Source organism: Saccostrea echinata, unplaced genomic scaffold, assembly GCF_033153115.1.
Source record: "Saccostrea echinata isolate AGI-Se365-2 ecotype Australia unplaced genomic scaffold, CSIRO_AGI_Sech_v1 ptg000054l, whole genome shotgun sequence".
Lineage (NCBI taxonomy): Eukaryota > Metazoa > Mollusca > Bivalvia > Ostreida > Ostreidae > Saccostrea > Saccostrea echinata.
Window position 1 is genome coordinate 22,156,172 of NW_026889803.1, and position 19,678 is coordinate 22,175,849.

The window sequence follows — 19,678 nt, forward strand, 5'->3', positions numbered from 1 at the left end:
GCTTATTAAAACTTTTACTCTGTTTGTTTCCAATATGCCTAGGAGCAGAGGAGATTTTCGATGAAATACCGTATAACTGGTTTTTAATGCAGGTGCAAATTTTTGCGATTTGATCCTAAAATAGGTATATTTATTTTTTGCGATTTTAATTTTTGCGATTTCACTTTGACAATAAAGTCTATTTTTATTGAATTTTATTACTAGACATTTAAACAATAAAGTCTATTTTTATTTTTTATTGAACAAACCAAAGCAATTTAAAATATTACATGTCATAAAAATATTCACATTAAAATACATAAAACACATTACAGTTTTTTAAAAATGGTTAAAAATATTAAAATACATTTCAGAAAAATTTCATTAAAATATTTCCATTAAAATACATTAAACACATTAAAACTACAGCTGTATAACACAATCACAGTGTTAAATCACATTCACAATCTGTTAGAGAGTAGCTTTTGAATTAAGATTTTCTGCACACTTCAGCAATGCCTGCTTTTTCGAACCCCTTAATCACCATCTCTGGTTGGCTTCTTATGTCTTTGTAAGTTTCTACCAGCCATTTAGCACCAAGCGGTTTTAGAATAGATAGACGGAGGTCAACAGGTTTCAGTGTTTCTATGTCGACACCTTTGTCAAGTTGCTTTGAAATACAGGATGCATACCATCGCTGAAAGCGCTGTTTCATTTTGTCTTTCACGACTTTTTGAATGGAAAGATCCATGGGCTGTAACTTGTCCGTCGTGCTTGGTGGTATATACACAATTTCAATATTCTTTGTTTTCAAATCATCCACGAACTCTCTCGACATCTGCGCTCGGAAAACATCGAAAATACACAGTGACTTTTGAGTGTTAGGTAGCCCAAGCTTTTTCTTGGTTTTATCCATGTGAGGTACTAGAACTCGCGATGTGTATTCCATCTGTGTGTCTGTATTGGCCCAATGATTAGGACTGTGAACTATGTTCCAAGCCAGTGGAAAATCATACTCAGGATGACAAGCAGAAGTTTTCCCCTGGTATATGACTTGTGGAGCTAGAAAATCCCCACTCAATGTGCCTAAAATGATTAAAAAATTAATTAGAAGATATCAGTACAGTTAATTTTGTTCTGTTTATTTCCTTAATTGATACTACAAGCAAAATAATAAGATTGATAATTATCTACATTACCTGCGAAAACAACGGTGACTTGTCTTTTGTCATCAAGACCAATTATGGGGACTCGCTGGGTGCCGTCCACCTCCATTGTCCATGAGCTGACAGGTACATAATTGATACCGGTATGGTCCCAGTTGTATATTAACTCGGGAGGAATGTCATGTTTTTTCACCACACTGTTTATTCTTTGTAAAAACTCGTCTTTAATTTCAGAAAATTTGTCATCTGTGAACTGAATTTTTGCCGTGCAACTGCCCCTTCGCTTAACCATATTCATCCTAAACAACACTGACTGGGCCCAGCTTTTTTTCAACGTAATCGGTCCGCCATTACAAGATAGTAGCTGCTCGTCATGGGCACGGACAATGCCTTCCGCAACGGCAATGCAGATTGCTGTGTTAATAACAGCCCCCGATTTCCTTAATGAACGAACGTAAGTTTGCACGTCGGAATCCAGTTCGTTACCAAGTAAAACTTTTTTACCCTGCTTGCACGGATTCAATTCAGAAATTTCACAGTTCTCGCCGTCTGAAAAATCAAGTTTACGTTTTCGAGATTTGAGCTCCGTGTTGTATTTATCACGTAAATTTCTTACAGTACTTTCACGTAGTCCTGGAAACTTTGTCTGAAAACGTTTAATGGTCGACGAAGGTCCATGTACACTGGCGTAGTGTCCTATCTCAGCTCTCTGGCTCGGTGAAAAAGTCATGTACTTTCCTCTCGGAGTTTTTGGTGTATCAAGAACATCGGCCACTTTCTCATTACACTCAGTAATTTTTCTAGGCGACATTAATTCACTTAAAGGTCTGGTAGGGTCAGGAAACTTACTTATTGGCTTCAAATATTTCAACAGCGCCATTTTGCTGGCAAAGCGTGAAGTGACTGCTAACTACGGGGTATTCACTAACCAATTATCGATACCTGTATACGCAACGAAGCGTGAATTCGGACTCTATGAAGAGGCCTCACAAGGGGTATTTTTATGGGGACATTTTATGACATATTTTTTGCGATTGAATTTTTTGCGATAAAGACTTGATCGCAGAATTTCGCAAAAAATGGCACCCCGTAGAAAAATCCAGTTATACGGTAATGCATTTTCCCTATTTAACACAGCCCTACCCTAACACCAGAACCCGTGACCTTGGGTCATGAAAATTTACAAATTTGGAAGGGGTACCCTCATCATCATAACTATGCAATTAGTTGAAGATTTTCAAAGAATTCACACATTTTCACTATAAAATCAAATAGAGCCCCCCCCCCCCCCCAAGTGCAACAACAGAACCCCTGGGACCACAAGTTTGAAAAATTTTGTAAAAGCATCCTTGTTCTTCATAACTATACACTTGTTTCTTTGCTTTATAACCAAGAGTAGAAAAAATATTTTGAAAGACATTATGAATTTTCAATTTTCACTATATAATCATTAGAGCCTCCCTCCCTCCCCCACCCAACAGAACCCCTGACCTAGGGCCCATGAAATTCACAATTTTGAGAGAGGCAGCTATGCTCATCATAGATATGTACTTAGTTAATTTATTTTATACCGTGAACAGAGAAGAAGATTTTCAAAGATATAATGCATTTTTACTATATAATCAATAGAGTCCCACCCTAACACCAGAACCCCTTACCCAGGGGCCATGAAATTCACAATTTTGGAAGAGGCAGTCATGCTCATTATAACTATGTACTTAGTTAGTTTATTTCATACCCAGGAGCAGAGGAGAAGATTTTCAAAGATTAAATGTATTTTCACTATATAATCAATAGAGTGCCGCCCTAACGCCAGAACCCCTGACCCAGTGGTCATGAAATTCACAATTTTGGAAGAGACAGCTATGCTCATCATAACTATGTACTTAGTTAATTTACCTAATACCCAGGAGCAGAGAAGAAAATTTTCAAAGATATAATGCATTTTCACTAATATAAAATCAATAGAGCCCCGCCCTAACACCAGAACCCCTGACCCAGGGGCCATGAAATTCACAATTTTGGAAGAGGTAGCTATGCTCAACATAACTATGTACTTAGTTAGTTTCTCTAATACCCAGGAGCAGAGAAGATTTTCAAAGAAATAATGCACTTTCACTATATGATCTATATAGCCCCACTCTAGCACCAGAACCCCCGACTCTGGGGCCATGAATTTCACAATTTTGATAAAGGGCTCAATGCTTATTACCGGTATATCACTCCAACAGTTTGACTGCTTGATGTCCAGGAGTAAAGAAGAGGATTTTTAAAGATTGCATCAATTTTGGTGGTTTTAGCCCCACCCCTGGGGCCCCATGGGGGCAGGGACCATGAAATTCACAATTTTTGTTCCCCTTTACCCATAGCTGCTATATGCTAAAATTGGTTGAAATTGGTTTAGCAGTTTTGGAGAAGAAGTTAAAAATGTTCAAAAGTTAACTCACGACGTATGACGCATGATGACAAAAACGGATAGCATAAGGTAGCCTGAGTGACTCAGGTGACCTAAAAAGAAATGAAATAAATAAAATTTGGGCGTGTTATTCTAGCATGGCACCAGCATGGATGTTGGAATGAAGTTTTTCAAACTGATACTCCAGGGCCACAAGGACAGTTGGAACCATTGAAAGGTAAATAAAGTATCAGGAATAGGAGTAAAATATATGGTTAATAAAACAAAATACAAGAAATAAAACCCGAATCGAGCTACAAAAAAGGGGCAGCATAAATTGAAGGTTTTCACAGTGCTTGGATCTGTAGCTCTCTGGTTTATCTGTCCGAATTTTCTCAGCCATCTCAATCTTGCAGCTGCCATAGAATAACACTTTGTAATTTCTGTTGAAACACATTTTGTTATCCTCATTTCATGGATTTATCCAGCAAATGCACAATATTCCATGATCCATATACAAATTCTATCTGGAAAACCAACAAGAGGCCCAAGGGCCTTAATGGTCACCTGAGTACAATACAACAATTTAGAGGATCCATAAACTGATAAATGAAGCTTTGTTGCCCAAAAGCATGAAAAATAGTATGATATGCATCAACAAAATAATTGGTATAGAATCAATCTGTCCCCCATTTATCACTATTACCATGCAGACTATTAACAAAATGTCTATTTTTAACCCCATATTATTACTTCTCACATTGGTCTCTCTTGGCCTTTGAAGAACATTAAAAAGGATAAGTTATTTTTGCCTCACTTTTATTCATCTATTATTTCCAACTCTACCTGATCATTAAAACTATGAAAGTACTTTTTGTATTATACAATAAAAATTCTTGCATAATTCTCTGATTCTATTAACCTTTCAAATACATTATTTACAGTGATAAATTATCAAAGGTGAATGGCAAAGGGGAATAACTTTGCTCAGCAAAATACAAGTTCATAGAGCCCTGGCCAGGACCAGAACACTTGACTAAATGGTCCAGGTGTTCAAAATTCTGGTAAAAATACCCTTGTATATTAAAACTTTTACTCTGTTTGCCTCGAATATGCCCAGAAGCATAGAAGATTTTCAAAGAAATGCATTTTCACTATATTATTAAATAAAGAAAGCCCCACCCTAACACCAGAACATTTGACCCAAGGGCCATGAACTCACAATTCTGGAAGAAGCACCTTGTTTATCATAACTATACACCTGTTTCTTTGCTTTATTACCAGTAGTAGAAAAAATATTTTGAAGAAATGCATTTTCACTATATAATCAATAGAGCCCAACCCCCTTCACAAGAACTCCTGACCCAGGGGCCATGAATTTCACAATTTTGGAAGAGGCATTCTTCCTTATCATAACCATGCACTTCCTTTGTTTGAATAATACCCAGGAGCAGAGAAGATTTTCAAAGAATTTATGCATTTTCCCTAAATATATATATAATCAATAGAGCCCCATCCTAACACCAAAAACCTTCACCCAGGGGCCACAAAATTCACAATTTCTGAGGAGGCAGCCATGCTCATCATAACTATGTATTTAGTTTATTTAATATTCAGGAGAGAGAAGATTTTCAAAGAAATAATGCATTTTCACTACTGTAGATTCCTTATTTTACTCGAGTACTTAATATCGCGAAATGGCCCAAGGGAGTCAAATCACGAGAACAAAAATTCGCGAATCGTTGATTTATCTAGAGATTTTACATACATTAAAGCACTATAAAAATAAAAGCGAGTAATTTTATTTCACAAGTGGTGCTTCTCGTGTAATTACGCGATATTTTATTCCTCGCGTATATTTAGGAATCTACAGTATATATATCAATTGAACCTACCTTAACACCAGAACCCCTGACCCAGGGGCCATGAAATTCACAATTTTGAAAGAGGCAACCATGCTCATCATAACTATGCATATGTTAGTTTATCTAATACCCAGGAGCAGAAAAGAAGATTTTCAAATAATTAATGCAATTTTATTTTATAATCAATAGAGTCCCATTCTAACACCTGAACCCCTGACCCAGGGGCCATGAAATTCAAATTTCTGAAAAAGGCAGCCATGCTCATCATATCAATGTTCTTAGTTAGTTTATTTAATATCCAGGAGCAGAGAAGAAGATTTTCAAAGAATTAATGCATTTTCACTATATAATCAATAGAGCCCCGTCCTAACACCTGAACCCCTGACCCTGGAGCCATGAAATTCACAATTTTGGAAGAGGCACTTTTGCTCATCATAACTATGTACTTAGTTACTTTATTTAATACCCACGAGCAGAGAAGACGATTTTCAAAGAATTAATGCAGTTCTGCTATATAATCAACAGAGCCCCGCCGTAAAACCACAACCCCTAAACCTGGGGCCATGAAATTCACAATTTTGGAAGAGGCACCCTTGCTCATCATAATTATGTACTTAGTTAGTTTATTTAATACCCAGAAGCAGAGAAGAAGATTTTCAAAGAATTAATGCATTTTCACTATATAATCAATCGAGCCCTGCCCTAACACCAGAACCCCTGACCCTGGGGCCATGAAATTCACAAATTTTGAAGAGGCGCTCTTGCTCATCATAACTATGTACTAAGTTACTTTATTTAATACCCAGGAGCAGAGAAGACAATTTTCAAAGAAATAATGCACTTTCACTATATGATCTATATAGCCCCGCCCTAGCACCAGAACCCCTGACCCTGGGACCATGAATTTCACAATTTTGGTAAAGGGCACCATGCTTATTACAATCATGCCAACAGTTTGACTGCTTGATGTCCAGGAGTAAAGAAGAGGATTTTTAAAGATTGCATCAATTTTTGTGGTTTTAGCCCAACCCCTGGGGCCCCAGGGGGGCAGGGACCATGAAACTCAAAAATTTTGTTCCCCTTCACCCAAAGATGCTGTATGCCAAAATTGGTTGAAATTGGTTAAGCGGTTCTAGAGAGGAAGTTGAACATGTTCAAAAGTTAACACACGATGGACAACGGACAAAAACGGATAGCAATTGGTCACCTGAGTCACTCAGGTGACCTAAAAAGTCTGTCAAGAGCAAACACATCTTCTTCCTTGATTTGTGATGATTCTATGAATTGGCCAAAATATCTGAAAATACATTGGGATAGAGGGGTTGACGAAATATTGGCCTTAGCATGCCCAAAATAAGTTTAAATGATTGACAAAAATTGAAGCGTGACTGTTTGTTCAGTGAATTTTACATCCAGAGCAGAGCGAATGTTCGCGAGCGCTCGCCAAAATTCCTTATCCCTGCAACAGAAATGTTCACTAGCGCTCACTCTACTGAACAGGCCTCTGGCCTGGCTTAATGAACTGCCACACCATTGTAAGGAAGTCTGAATCACCCCTACGTTTGTGTCTACCTTACTTGGAGATAAAAGCAAAAAGTCTGGATGATGCAACTAGATTCAAACACGGACTAAATAACTTGAATTCTTTAACTGGACAAAAATGGAAATGGATTGCTGTAAAAATATAAAGTACCAAAATATCCGAAAACACTCGTAAATATCGGATTCTTGGATTCAAATTAGTGGATTCCCGCTAAATATCGGAACAGAATCATTACTGCTTCATTGTGTTGAAAGTTCCCTGTAATTCGCTGACAGGTGAGAATTTGTTACTACATTTTGAGACTCATGTTTGCACTGTTTACAAGTCGAATCACATGGAATTATAGACATGGCATCTGCATTTCCATGCTGCTTTCCAGAATGGTGTTAAATTCTGAATGTGTATGGTCCTAGTTGTTGAAGCCATCTTGCCGTCTGACCCTCTGACTCTTTCATCTTATGCAGCCACACTAGTGACCCATGATTGGTCAGTAACAAGAATTCTCATCCTAATAAATAATGCTTAAATTGTTTGATAAACAAGAGGCCCAAGGGCCTTAATGGTCACCTGAGTATAAAACAATCCATAAAGGATCCATGAAATATAAATCGAAAAGCTGCAGAAAAAAAAAACAAGGTTATACAATGTAAATTTTTTATCCAATCAAATGATGTGTTACAACCAAAATCAAATTATATTAAAATGACTTATCACAGTTTTGTTGTTTTTGAGAAGATTTTTAAATGATCTTTCCTATAAATTCCTAATTAAAAACCTTTGATCATTTGTTGTGCCCCCTCTCTACCCCAGAGGATCAAGATATGAACAAATTTGAATTAACATTACCCAAAGATGCTTGCATATAAATAAGATAAATCATGGCTTTGCTATTCTTGAGAAGAAGATTATGAAAGATTTTTCATATGTATTCTTGTGTAAATCTTTGATCATCTATTGTGGCCACAGTCCATCCCCACAGTCATGATTTGAACAAACTAGAATCTATACTGAGGATGCTTCCATGTAAATATAACCAATCATGGTTTTGCTGTTTTTGAGAAAAGAATTTTTTCAAGATTTTTCCTACATATTCCAATGTAAAACTTTCATTGTCCATTGTGACCCTACCCTACCCCCGGGGGTCATGATTTAAAAATATTAACTTGAATCTACACTACCTAAGATGTTTCCACATAAGTTTCATCTTTCTTGGCCTAGTAGTTCTGGATAAGAAGATTTTTCCAATGTATTTCCATGTAAAATTTTGATCATTCATTGTGGCCCCGCTCTACCCCGGGGGGTCATGATTTGAACAAACTTTAATCTACACTACCTGAGGATGTTTTCACACAAGTTTCATCTTTCTTGGCCCATTGATTCTGGAGAAGAAGATTTTTACAGATTTTTCCTATGTATTCCTATGTAAAACTCAGATTGTCCATTGTGACCCCACCCTACCCCCAGGGTTCATGATTTGAACAAATTTGAATCTACACTACCTGAGCATTTTTCCATATGTTTTATCTTTCTTGGCACAGTGGTTCTGGAGAAGAAGATTTTAAAAAGATGTCATTAATTTTTCACTAATTCTTAATTATCTTCCCTTGGAAAAGGGCTTGGCCCTTCATTTGAACTAACTTGAATTACCATTACCCAGGGATACTTTGTGGCAAGTTTGGTTGAAATTGGCCCAGTGGTTCTTGAGAAGAAGTCCAAAATGTGAAAAGTTTATGCATGACTCACAACCGCACTATGCACGATGACGGATGAAAACAGATAGCAATAGGTCACCTGAGTGACTCAGGTGACCTAAAAAACTACTGCAAGCATTACTTTTCTGTTAACACAGTAGTTTTTCTCTGAGTTAGACAAGACAGGGCTTCCATATTAAATAACAATTTCATCTTGTATTTGTAAAGAACTGCTCCAATAGCATCATTACTGGCATATGAATCCAGTATGAATTCACTTCCCTTTACATCCAGGTAACCAAGAATTGATTGATTGTAAGTTATTTTACATCCCATTTGAGAATTTTTCACTCATAGAGAGACGTCACCATATATCGGTGAAGGGCTTTAAATTTTGACCTTTACTCAGCACTCAGGGCCATTGAGCAGGGAGGGATCTTTCATGGTGCCAATGCCTGCTGTGACACAGGACCTCGGTTTTGAAGGTCTCATCCGAAGGACCAGCAACTTTCACTTCAAAGTGCCAAGTGCATGGAGAAGTAACACTTGCTACCCGTATTTTATCGACTTAGGTCAGTCGTGGCCGAGATTCGAACTCACGACCTTCCGATCACAGAGCGAGCGCTCTACCGACTGATGCCATATTTTAGTCTAACAATGAAAACCATGCAGATCCTGCTAAGGAGTCAAGATCATCTGCTACTCTGGGAAATGGATATAAAGCATCATTGATAGCGTTTGTGTTCAGCCTTTGGTAGTCTACACAGAGTCTCCAGTTCTTATCTTTCTTCCGCACTAAGACAAGGGGAGATGACCAAGGGCTAATAGATTTCTCAATTAGTCCTTTTTCTTCCAGTTTCTTGATCTCATTATCCATAACCTCACGTTTAAAGATTGTGACCTTTCATACAGCTTCTTTAAAAGGTATTTCATCTTTCAGTTTTATGAAATGTTCTCCAACATGTGCCCTCTCAGCTGGTTTAGTTGAGTCAGCAAAAGCCTCTACACGACTCAGGAGAAAATCTTTGAATTTCTTTGTTTGCTCACCAGTCAAATGTTTACATTCTTCAATGAACACTAGCTCAAGGAAATCTGGCAATTTTCTTATTTCTCAACTTATCCACACTAGAAACTTCTGTTACTTTTGACAGAATTTGAAATAAATTTAACTGGTTCAATAAATGCAAAGGCTGTATTCTCTTTTACACATACTTCCTGCTCAAATGGATTAAATACTTGTAAAAGATGCAACTCTGCTCGGCATCCAAACTCACAAGCAAACAAGCAACTGCTTATCCATGGCTAAGTACAAAATTCTGCAAGGGCACCAAAATTCCTTCACCTCCTCCTGGTCCTGAGTGAACTCTGGCTTTAATAATTGCTTCATGATATGATATTAGAATGATCATCCAGGTCCTCTATAATATCTCTTTGTGTTGCCCTAGGTATACTTATAATATTTTACTGATGTGTTCATTCTTCTTGTGAAGACAATGGCGATTCTCATTTTTTCACAAATATCACATAGCAGGTTGGACATTCTTTTCGGAGGTTAACGTTAACACTTCCAATTAACACACATGATTCGAACTCTCTAAAGCTCACAGTTAGGCATAAGACTGAACGCGTTCACCACTATGCTACAATGTCTGCTTGTCTTTGGTTTGATGTCAAAGTGATTTAAATAAATGAGTTTGTTGAGGCATAAAAAATTTTCAGAAATGTTCGATTTTCATATAGAATGGGTTAAGACTCTATTTTTTTGACACATGAAATAGATTTTACATTTACTTTTCCGTCATATAGATGTTAATGAAAAATGGCGACTTTACCCATTTATATTCAAAAATCTTTTTTTTTTTATTGGCTCTAATAGGCTAATTGTATTCGGCGCGTCGGAGCGCTCACGCAACAGATTTTGATTATAAAATAAATTATCGCTTATACAATTTTGTTAGCAACGGGCTCGATATTTCACTCAATATTCCTCTACTTAGACCACTAATTAATACACTGGTTTTATCAATTTTCATTGGCATCAATTTTTGTGCAATCAGCGAATGACTCAGTATTTCGTGAACACAGGTCATCATAAAGCTTTTTGATATGCTTCTTACTTTAATGACCATCAAATTCTAGTTTAATTTTCACTCTGCAAAACACAAAACCACAAAATATATGATGGGATTTTTAATGAGATAAGTGGTTGAGAAGACTACAATATGGGGTGGCAGGACTTGGCACATGATCTGTAGTGCAAATGATCTCTTTAGGTTTACAGGCCAGCCATTTCTGTAACTAAAGTTACCCCTCCCCCTCCTCAAATAAAGACAAGTTAATTTTTAGTAGTAGTATTATTTTAATATGTAACAAGTAATCTTTGTCAAACACTGATACCAATGTATGGCAGCTTATTGCCATGATAATCAAGTCTCTAAAAAGGAGGCTAGACTCTAGAGTCTAGGGTCATTACGTAATATAGGTAAATTTTTGTTATACATAAAAATTTTTATAAAAACCAAAGCACTAAATATTTTTAAATGCTATAGTTAATGTTTGGATATATACGAGGGGTGATCAAAAAGTTTGCGAACTAATTGAATTACTTCCTTAAAAGAAATAAAATGAAGTTTCAGTGTTCATTATTTTTCAAAGTAGTCCTCTCCGATTTTAATGCACATCTGCCATTGTTCTGCCCATGCGCGTATCACATGATCCCGGCAGTCACGTGACATGCTCCGTAGCAGTCTGTTCACAGAAGCTAAAAGATTTTTCCGAGTCTCATATTTCTTGCCATGCAAGTTATTTTTTATAACAAGAACAGTCCATCTGTCAGAAATGGCCAAATCTCGGCAATAGGATGGGTGGATAAGGATATCCCTTCCTATAATTAGTATGGTGACCCATCACAACTCGAGTCCTCTGTCTCGGGAGCGTCGTTTATCCAATGTGGATAAAGTATGGGCGCCTTCTTTTTATCATATCTAATATGTTTAAAGTCTAAAGTAAACGGTATTTTAGGGATATAATGATTATATTGTCGTTAAGATATTCAATCATTTTTCTAATTGTGACTTGACGATGTTTCATAAAAAATTGATCAACTAAGGACACATCTTTTCCCCGGCTTGCTTTCGCTGGGCAACAGAACAAACATCATTTTTAACCAACTCCCTGTCTTCACTTAAACAATCAACCCAATTAATGATTGAACTTCTAGTAAGTCTTTTGTCTTCATAAACCTTGTACAAATTATCATATTCTACTGCAAAGAAATTTCCAAGATATACGTTAAACTTTACAGCCGTTAGTTGCTTGAGTACGACTGAGTCAACCATTTTTTGTCACAAGTGACCTACATATTGACGTCATTTTCGCATTGTGATGTCACAAACACGAAGCAAAACATTATTCAATATCTGTTATTTATAGAACATGTGTATGACTATATGTGTGCCAAATTTCATTCTGATCTGAATTGTGGTTTTGTAAATATAAAGATAGTTCACGAACTTTTTGATCACCCCTCGTATATATATATATATATATATATATATATATTAGGGCTGTCACGGTTCCAAAATTTTTCGGGTCGGGTCGGTTCTGTAAATTTTCGGTTCGGTTTCGGGTTTTTCGGGTCGGGTATTTACATCTATTTTAAACCTTAATTTCATGAATTTAACTTGAAAAATCTTTATTTGTTACATTAAATTTACATTGAAAACAAGTTTTAACCATGCGAACGTCTAGACACCGGTGACTTGGCCTACTATTAGCCACAACCTGACCATTCCTGCTCGTTTTGATAATTATCTAATACTTCCATGACAAGTGTTTTGTCATGGAATGAAGTAGATTTCAGTTGTGATGTTTATTTATCACTGTTATCGTCATCATTCCTTTGATTTCGACGCCATTTTTTGTATGGAACAGACTCTAATATATAAACCAGACCCGAACCGAAATCCGGAAAAATGGAACCGGAACCGAACCGAACAACTTGGACCGCGGTTCTCGGTTATTTCGGGTACTCGTGACAGCCCTAATATATATATATATAGATATATATAGAGAGAGAGAGAGATAAATCGTAAGTAGGCCAACTAAAAAATTGGGGTAAATTTCGGATTACTCTAGCACAAATTGTGGTAAGGCATGCATGGATCAAAGGGGATCTGGATCCCTGGAAAATTCTAATTTATTTAAACTGACATAGTAAAATGACTAAAGCTATGCCTTGGACCTCTTTCCCTTGCGATTTGAGCCAACACCTCTAGGCTCCTAGGTGGTAGGGGATAGTTTTCCGTACTAGAGACCCGGTCAAATTTTTTTTAAAAAGTGAGATAGCCCCTGTTTGATGTGATATTTATGTAGAACAAGAGGCCCATGGGCCACAACGCTCACCTGAATAACTTTGGCCCTGCTGTTCTTCACCAGATGATCTTTTTGTAATACCTATTGTGGCCCCGCCCTACCCATGGGGATCATGATTTTAACAATTTAAAATCTACACTACCCTAGGATGTTTCCATATAAGTTTCAGCTTTACTGGCCAAGAGGTTCTTGAGGAGAAAATTTTTGAAGATTTTTCCTATATATTTCAATGTAAAACTTGGATTCCCTATTGTGGCCCCGCACTACACCCAGGGGTCAAGATTTGAATTCTTTAGAATTTACGCTGCCCCAGGATGCTTCTACAAAAGTCTTAGCTTTTCTGACCAAGTGGTTCTTGAGAAGAAGATTTTTTTTTCTATATATTTCAATATAAAAAATGGATTTCCTATTGTGGCCGCGCCCTGCCCCCAGGGGTCATGATTTTAACAGTTTAGAATCTACACTACCCAAGGATGCTCCACATAAGTTTCAACTTTTCTGGTCCAATGGTTCTTGAGAAGAAGATTTTTAAAGATTTTTTCTATATATTTCAATGTAAAACTTGGATTCCCTATTGTGGCCCCGCCCTTCCCCCGGGGTCATGATTTTAACAATTTAGAATTTACACTACCCCAGCATGCTTCCACATAAGTTTCAGTTTGTCTGGCTAAGTGGTTCTTGAGAAGAAGATTTTTAAAGATTTTTTCTATGTATTTCAATGTAAAACTTGGATTCCCTATTATGGCCCCGCCCTTTCCCCGGGGGTCATGATTTTAATAATTTAAAATCTACACTACCCCAGGATGCTTTAACATAAGTTTCAGCTTTTCTGGCCCAATGGTTCTTGAGAAGAAGATTTTTAAAGATTTTTTTCTATATATTTCAATGTAAAACTTGGATTCCCTATTGTGGCCCCGCCCTTCCCCCGGGGGCATGATTTTTACAATTTAGAATCTACACTACCCCAGCATGCTTCCACATAAGTTTCAGTTTGTCTGGCTAAGTGGTTCTTGAGAAGAAGATTTTTAAAGATTTTTTCTATGTATTTCAATGTAAAACTTGGATTCCCTATTGTGGCCCCGCCCTTTCCCCGGGGGTCATGATTTTAACAATTTAAAATCTACACTACCCCAGGATGCTTCAACGTAAGTTTCAGCTTTTCTGGCCCAATGGTTCTTGAGAAGATTTTTAAAGATTTTTTTCTATATATTTCAATGTAAAACTTGGATTCCCTATTGTGGCCCCGCCCTTCCCCCGGGGGTCATGATTTTTACAATTTAGAATCTACACTACCCCAGGATGCTTCCACATAAGTTTCAGCTTTTCTGGCCCAGTGGTTCTTGAGAAGAAGATTTTTTAATGACCCCACCCTATTTTTGTCTTTTCTTGATTATCTCCCCTTGTAAGGGGGTTTGGCCCTTTATTTTAACAATTTAAACTCCCCTTCACTCAAGGATGCTTTGTACCAAATTTGGTTAAAATTGGCCCAGTGGTTCTTGAGAAGAAGTTGAAAATGTGAAAAGTTTACAGACAGACAGACGGACGACGGACAACGGGTGATCAGAAAAGCTCACTTGAGCTTTCAGCTCAGGTGAGCTAACAAGAGGCCCATGGGCCACATCGCTCACCTGAGCACATTGGCTAGGCAAAAGCACAAATCATTTCAGTATTGAAAAGATTACCTGGGGGTGGGGGGGGGGGGGGGAGGAGGGGGTGGCTTGAATTTTAAACTAACTGATGATGCTTCCATGTCAATATAACAAATGGCTTTATTATACTTGAGAAGATTTTAAAATAATTTTCCCATATATTCCTTTGTAAAAATTTGATCCTCCATTGTGGCTCCTCCCTATCCCAGGGGTCATCATTTGAACTTGAATCTACACTACATGAGGATGCTTCCATATCAATATGAATAAACATAGCTTTCCTGTACTTGAGAAGAAATATTTTTTCTATATGTTCTTATGTAAAACTTTTGATCCCCCAATGGGCCCCATCCAACCCCTGGGGGTCATCATTTGAACAAAACTGAATCTACACTACCTGAGGATGCTTCCATATCAAAATGACTAATCATGGTTTGCAGTTCTTCAGAAGAAGATATTTCCCTATATATTTCTACTTAAGACTTTGATCCTCCATTGTGGCCCCATCCTACCCACGGGGGTCATGATTTGAACAAAATAGAATCTACACTACCTGAAGATGCTTCCATATAAATATGATCAATCAGGGCTTTGCTGTTCCTGAGAAGAAGATTTTTAAAATTTTTCCTATACATTTCTATGTAAAACTTTGATCCTCCATTGTGGCCCCACCCTACCCCTGGGGGTCATGATTTGAATAAATTTGAATCTACACTACCTGTGGATGTTTCCATATAAATATGAACAATCTGGGCTTTGCTGTTCCTGAGAAGAAGATTTTTCCTATATATTTCTATGTACAACTTTGATAGTCCATTGCAGCCCTGCCCTACCCCCCGGTGGTCATGATTTGAACAAACTTGAATCTACACTACCTGAGGACGCTTCCATATATATATGACTCATCATGGCTTTGCTGTTCTTGAGAAGAAGATTTTTAAAGATTTTTCCTATATAAATTATTTCTATATAAAACTTTGATCCTCCATTGTGGCCCCGCCCTACCCCTGGGGGTCATGATTTGAACAAACTTGAATCTACACTACCTGAGGATGCTTCCATATAAATATGACTCATCATGACTTTGTTGTTCTTGAGAAGAAGATTTTTAAAGATTTTTCCTATATATTTCTATGTAAAACTTTGATCCTCCATTGTGGTCATGCCCTACCCCCGGGGGTCATGGTTTGAACAAACTTGAATCTACACTACCTGAGGATGCTTCCATATAAATATGACCCATCATGGCTTTGCTGTTCTTGAGAAGAAGATTTTTAAAGATTTTTCCTATATATTTCTATGTAAAACTTTGATCCTCCATTGTGGCCCTGCCCTACCCCCGGGGGTCATGATTTTAACAAACTTGAATCTACACTACCGGAAGATGCTTCCATATAAATATTACTCATCATGACTTTGCTGTTCTTGAGAAGAAGATTTTTAAAAATTTTTCCTATATATTTCTATGTAAAACTTTGATCCTCCATTGTGGTCACGCCCTACCCCCGGGGGTCATGGTTTGAAGAAACTTGAATCTACACTACCTGAGGATGCTTCCATATAAATATGACTCATCATGGCTTTGCTGTTCTTGAGAAGAAGATTTTTAAAGATTTTTCCTATATATTTCTATGTAAAACTTTTATCCTCCATTGTGGCCCCGCCCTAGCCCCGGGGGTCATGATTTGAACAAACTTGAATGTACACTACTTGAGGATGCTTCCACATGAGTTTCATCTTTCCTGGCCCTATGGTTCTTGAGAAGAAGATTTTTAAATATTGCCATTATTTTTTCACTAATTCCTAATTATCTCCCCTTGAAAGAGGGCGTGGCCCTTCATTTGAACAAACTTGAATCCCTTTTACCCAAGGATACTTTGTGGCAAGTTTGGTTGAAATTGGCCCAGTGGTTCTTGAGAAGATGTCGAAAATGTGAAAAGTTTACAGACAGACAGACAGACAGACAGACAAACAGACGGACAGACAGACAGACGGACAGACAGACGGACGCCGGACAAAATGTGATCAGAAAAGCTCACTTGAGCTTTCAGCTCAGGTGAGCTAAAAATGAATTGAATAATTATGGGACACATGTCCAGTGTAGCAGAGTGCTTGCTAAGAAAAATGATGTGCAACATATAGGTGTCACTGTGATGCTTAGTATATACAGAGTGTAAATGTGAAACTAAAACATGTGGTCTGCTGCAGAGGAAATTCAGCTGAAAAGCAGGTAGGGTTCAGAAGAAGGTCTGTATCTCTGAGGGAAGGTGAATGTCCCCAGATCAATTAGTGAATTTTTAGAAGGGCATGCATTGATCTACAGGATGTGGGGTGTTTTACACCCCTCGCTCGGGCCTGGGTTGGGGCTGTATAGGTGCGGGTTAGGTCCAGTTCTTGAAAAATGAAGCCAAAATCGGGGGGTCGGGGGGAGTGCATTTTTGGTACACATGCACTTTAATATGTAGATTACGTTATATGTTGACATATTTTTTAAGCTATGGGTATATGAAATTCAATTAATTAGCCTTCAAGAAACTGTCCCCACTTATCTTGTTTTCATTGACATCATGTATATACCTACACCCTCGGCACACGTTTGGCATTAAAAAAACTATCCCCTGCCACCCTAGGGAAAAATTTCTGGATCCACACAACAAAAAAATACAATCCGGCTCGGGCTGTCGACTTGAATATAAGCGATAATGCTTAAATTTTAAAGAAAATCGATATCATTTGAGTGTTTTAATGCAGGGAGAAAATACTTTTGTGATATTGGGATGAGATGGAGGTGCTGGCGCGCCGAATACAATTAGCCCTCTAATAAACCCCAGGGTTCTCCATGGGCCGTTTAACGTGGCAGCCACGCCACAATTACATTCCTTAGCGCCACAGTTAAAAAATCAGCGCCATAGTTCCCCCACAGTTAAAATATTAGCGCCACAGTAAGATGGTCGTCGTCAGTAAGATAAATTTATAAACCAAACGAACCTCCAAATTATGTACCGTTTTTCAGTTTCTAATGCTAAACCATTAATTTACTCTAATTAGGTGCCATTGTTTGGCTTGCACAAACAATTATCTTCTAGACCTCGCTGGACACTTGAATGAAAAGAGACAAGCCATTTTTTCCACATATTTCACGTTAATTGCAAACGAATTATTTTAAATTAATTAATTCATGTTTTAATAGTTCTACAGATAACCACGTCTCCAAAATTGCATTGGCACTGCGTGTCAAACATCGCACATATATCGTAATCATGCATTTTTGCAATGTTGAAAAATTAACGATAGATCAACCAAAATATGATTTTATGACTCTAAACTGCTTATCATAAGTATTTTATTTTAATTCACAAATTTTAATTAAGATATTTCAGTCTTCAGACGGAAAATTGCAAATTTATATAGATGTTAGCGTGATTGTTGACTTACCAGAATTTCCTCTGTCCTCTAATGAACACTATATAATTTACCTTTTGTAATTCTTTTAAAGAGGGTTTAATGCTTAAAACTTGTTGTTACTGGTACTTTTATTTTCAGATTTTATAAGCTAATATTTGTTTATTTATAAGTACATATGTGTTTGGGGGGGGGGGGGGGTCTTTTTCACAGTATGCGCATATTTTGGGAACATCCTAATTTTTGTTTTACACTATGTTTATTAATCGATTTCGTTTAATTACTTTTATTATTAAATTTAACAATCAATTTGCCAAGTAATAAATATCATTTGTATATTAAACTTTTGATTCATTGGGATTGTGTGTTTTTCAATTTATTTCGTGGTAACTTCACGAATTTGGTCGCGAAATGAAAGTGAATATTAGCACTTCGCGTACGTCTTGCGCCACAGTTAAATTTGAAATGATGAAGAACCCTGAAACCCATTTTCCACTAAATATGCTTTACTGTCAACTTTAAAAACAAATTATCAATCAAAAAGTCATTCAATAAAGTAAATGATTCAAACGTGTTGAAGATAATTTTACAGAAAACATTATTTTAGAAAAATATAACTTTTCCATGAACTTTGAAAATTGAGAAATATGTTGTCCCAGAACAGGGTATTGTCCTCGCATGAAAGGCTACACTTACCTATGACATAGGTATGAATATGCACATTGGCAGAGACACATTAAACCAGTCTGATCTTATATGTCTCTGACTGCAGCAAACTGCGAGTTTTTGTACATCCTGGAAATTGCTCATTTAAGAAATGTGATTTAGTTCCTAAATAAAGCTATTTCAATTTGGTAAATAAAGCTATGTGGGAAATTCAAGCTACGTAGCACGGGCACTGGAAGTTCAAATGTAAATATATAGATTATGGTATGTGCATGTATAAAAATCCTTTTTTACACATGCACATACTATAGATAGTTTTCGATGGACACAATTTTAGCAAGAGTTATTTCCCGTTGGTCGCCATATTGGATACAAGTCCAATTACCTTCATTATTCAACCAATTTAACTTGTCTCACTGGGCAATTGGGTGAAGATAACACAATTTTTCCTACGAATTTATGTTAACACAAGCTTCCTTTAATTCATGATTTTGGTATTTTAAAGATTTTTGCCCTTATATTTCTGCCATACAAGTTTAAAATTGACTGCTCAGAGGAAAATTCGCTAGTAAACCTCCGATATGGCGGCCAACGGGAAATAACTCTTACTAAATTCAGGCCTATCGAAAACAATCTATATATTTACATTAACTTCCAGTACCCGTGCTACGTAGCTATAGTATATGCAGTTTTTGCACTGGATCTGCTTTAACAGATCCATGTATGATCAGGGACATATAAAATAAATAACATTTATCTCATCGCCCCGTGTAAAATTTAAAAAATATATACTTTTATTATTAATTAGATTCATACACTTACAGTTATGTTTGCATTATCCAAGACCATTTACAAAGCTGTTACTATATATTATTCCATCAGTCGGCTCAGATACACTCATGTAATCAGTGGTAATCGTCAGAGATGTGCCGAGTGCGTACAAAACTA

General features: G+C 37.0%; 1 protein-coding gene across 1 annotated transcript in view; it reads right to left on the reverse strand.

Annotated features, from left to right (window-relative positions):
• LOC133206082 (phosphorylase b kinase gamma catalytic chain, liver/testis isoform-like) overlaps positions 1 to 19,661 on the reverse strand; it is a 213,814-nt gene extending 194,153 nt beyond the window's left edge. The window contains exon 1 of the mRNA XM_061342012.1: positions 19,553 to 19,661. The gene's annotated coding sequence lies outside the window, so the exon portion shown is untranslated. The remainder of the gene's footprint in view (positions 1 to 19,552) is intronic.
• Between the last annotated feature and the right edge of the window lie 17 nt (positions 19,662 to 19,678).